Source organism: Oncorhynchus nerka, linkage group LG7 (assembly GCF_034236695.1).
Source record: "Oncorhynchus nerka isolate Pitt River linkage group LG7, Oner_Uvic_2.0, whole genome shotgun sequence".
NCBI classification, from domain to species: domain Eukaryota; kingdom Metazoa; phylum Chordata; class Actinopteri; order Salmoniformes; family Salmonidae; genus Oncorhynchus; species Oncorhynchus nerka.
In genome coordinates, this window is record NC_088402.1 from 424,250 (window position 1) to 428,430 (window position 4,181).

Consider the following 4,181-nt stretch of genomic DNA (forward strand, 5'->3'; position numbering starts at 1 on the left):
ATACTATATATAGAGAGAGAGAGATGATTTACTGTATATAGAGAGATGATATACTATATATATAGAGAGAGATATGATATACTGTATATATAGAGAGAGAGATGATATACTGTATATATAGAGAGATGATATACTATATATATATAGAGAGAGATGATATACTGTATATATAGAGAGATGATATACTGTATATATAGAGAGAGAGATGATATACTGTATATATAGAGAGATGATATACTATATATATAGAGAGATGATATACTGTATATAGAGAGAGAGATGATATACTGTATATATATAGAGAGAGATGATATACTGTATATATAGAGAGAGATGATATACTGTATATATAGAGAGAGAGAGATGATATACTATATATATAGAGAGAGAGATGATATACTGTATATATAGAGAGATGATATACTATATATATAGAGAGATGATATACTATATATATAGAGAGATGATATACTGTATATATAGAGAGATGATATACTATATATATAGAGAGAGATGATATACTATATATAGAGAGATGATATACTATATATATAGAGATGATATATACTGTATATATAGAGAGATGATATACTGTATATATAGAGAGATGATATACTGTATATAGAGAGAGAGATGATATACTGTATATATATAGAGAGATGATATACTCTATATAGAGAGAGAGAGATGATATACTGTATATATAGAGAGATGATATACTATATATATATAGAGAGAGATGATATACTGTATATAGAGAGAGAGATGATATACTGTATATATATAGAGAGAGATGATATACTGTATATAGAGAGAGATGATATACTGTATATAGAGAGAGATGATATACTGTATATATAGAGAGATGATATACTGTATATATAGAGAGAGAGATGATATACTGTATATATAGAGAGAGATGATATACTGTATATATAGAGAGAGAGATGATATACTGTATATATAGAGAGATGATATACTGTATATAGACAGAGATGATATACTATATATATAGAGAGAGAGATGATATACTGTATATATAGAGAGAGATGATATACTGTATATAGACAGAGATGATATACTGTATATATAGAGAGAGATGATATACTGTATATATAGAGAGATGATATACTGTATATAGAGAGAGAGATGATATACTGTATATATATAGAGAGATGATATACTGTATATAGAGAGAGAGATGATATACTGTATATATAGAGAGATGATATACTGTATATATAGAGAGAGATGATATACTGTATATAGACAGAGATGATATACTATATATATATAGAGAGAGAGATGATATACTGTATATAGAGAGAGAGATGATATACTGTATATATATAGAGAGAGATGATATACTGTATATATAGAGAGAGATGATATACTGTATATATAGAGAGAGATGATATACTATATATAGAGAGAGAGAGATGATATACTATATATATAGAGAGAGAGATGATATACTATATATATAGAGAGAGATGATATACTGTATATATAGAGAGAGAGATGATATACTGTATATATAGAGAGATGATATACTATATATATAGAGAGAGAGATGATATACTGTATATATAGAGAGAGAGATGATATACTGTATATATAGAGAGATGATATACTATATATATAGAGAGAGAGATGATATACTGTATATATAGAGAGATGATATACTATATATATATAGAGAGAGATGATATACTGTATATATAGAGAGATGATATACTGTATATATAGAGAGAGAGATGATATACTGTATATATAGAGAGATGATATACTATATATATAGAGAGATGATATACTATATATAGAGAGAGAGATGATATACTGTATATATAGAGAGATGATATACTATATATATAGAGAGATGATATACTATATATAGAGAGAGAGAGATGATATACTGTATATAGAGAGATGATATACTATATATATAGAGAGAGAGATGATATACTGTATATATAGAGAGAGATGATATACTGTATATATAGAGAGATGATATACTGTATATAGAGAGAGATGATATACTGTATATATAGAGAGAGATGATATACTGTATATATAGAGAGAGATGATATACTGTATATATAGAGAGAGAGATGATATACTGTATATAGACAGAGATGATATACTGTATATATAGAGAGAGATGATATACTGTATATATATAGAGAGAGATGATATACTGTATATAGACAGAGATGATATACTGTATATATAGAGAGAGATGATATACTGTATATATAGAGAGATGATATACTGTATATAGAGAGAGAGATGATATACTGTATATATATAGAGAGATGATATACTGTATATAGAGAGAGAGATGATATACTGTATATATAGAGAGATGATATACTGTATATATAGAGAGAGAGATGATATACTGTATATAGACAGAGATGATATACTATATATATATAGAGAGAGAGATGATATACTGTATATAGAGAGAGAGATGATATACTGTATATATATAGAGAGAGATGATATACTGTATATATATAGAGAGAGATGATATACTGTATATATAGAGAGAGATGATATACTATATATAGAGAGAGAGAGATGATATACTATATATATAGAGAGAGAGATGATATACTATATATATAGAGAGAGATGATATACTGTATATATAGAGAGAGATGATATACTGTATATATAGAGAGATGATATACTGTATATAGAGAGAGATGATATACTGTATATATAGAGAGAGATGATATACTGTATATATAGAGAGATGATATACTATATATATAGAGAGATGATATACTATATATATAGAGAGATGATATACTATATATATAGAGAGAGAGATGATATACTGTATATATAGAGAGAGATGATATACTGTATATATAGAGAGATGATATACTATATATATAGAGAGATGATATACTATATATAGAGAGAGATGATATACTGTATATATAGAGAGATGATATACTATATATATAGAGAGATGATATACTATATATAGAGAGAGAGATGATATACTGTATATAGAGAGATGATATACTATATATATAGAGAGAGAGATGATATACTGTATATATAGAGAGAGAGATGATATACTGTATATATAGAGAGATGATATACTATATATATATATATAGAGAGAGATGATATACTGTATATATAGAGAGATGATATACTGTATATATAGAGAGATGATATACTGTATATATAGAGAGAGAGATGATATACTGTATATATAGAGAGATGATATACTATATATATAGAGAGATGATATACTGTATATAGAGAGAGAGATGATATACTGTATATATATAGAGAGAGATGATATACTGTATATATAGAGAGAGAGATGATATACTGTATATATAGAGAGAGAGATGATATACTGTATATATAGAGAGAGAGATGATATACTGTATATATAGAGAGATGATATACTGATATATAGAGAGATGATATACTATATATATAGAGAGATGATATACTGTATATATAGAGAGATGATATACTATATATATAGAGAGATGATATACTATATATAGAGAGATGATATACTATATATATAGAGAGAGAGATGATATACTGTATATATAGAGAGATGATATACTATATATATAGAGATGATATATACTATATATAGAGAGAGATGATATACTGTATATATAGAGAGATGATATACTATATATATAGAGAGAGATGATATACTGTATATATAGAGAGATGATATACTGTATATAGAGAGATGATATATACTGTATATAGAGATATACTGTATATATAGAGAGATGATATACTATATATAGAGAGAGATGATATACTGTATATATAGAGAGAGATGATATACTGTATATATAGAGAGAGATGATATACTGTATATATAGAGAGATGATATACTGTATATATAGAGAGAGATGATATACTGTATATATAGAGAGATGATATACTATATATATAGAGAGATGATATACTGTATATAGAGAGAGATGATATACTGTATATATAGAGAGAGATGATATACTGTATATAGAGAGAGATGATATACTGTATATATAGAGAGAGATGATATACTGTATATATAGAGAGAGATGATATACTGTATATAGAGAGAGATGATATACTGTATATATAGAGAGAGATGATATACTGTATATATAGAGAGAGATGATATACTGTATATATAG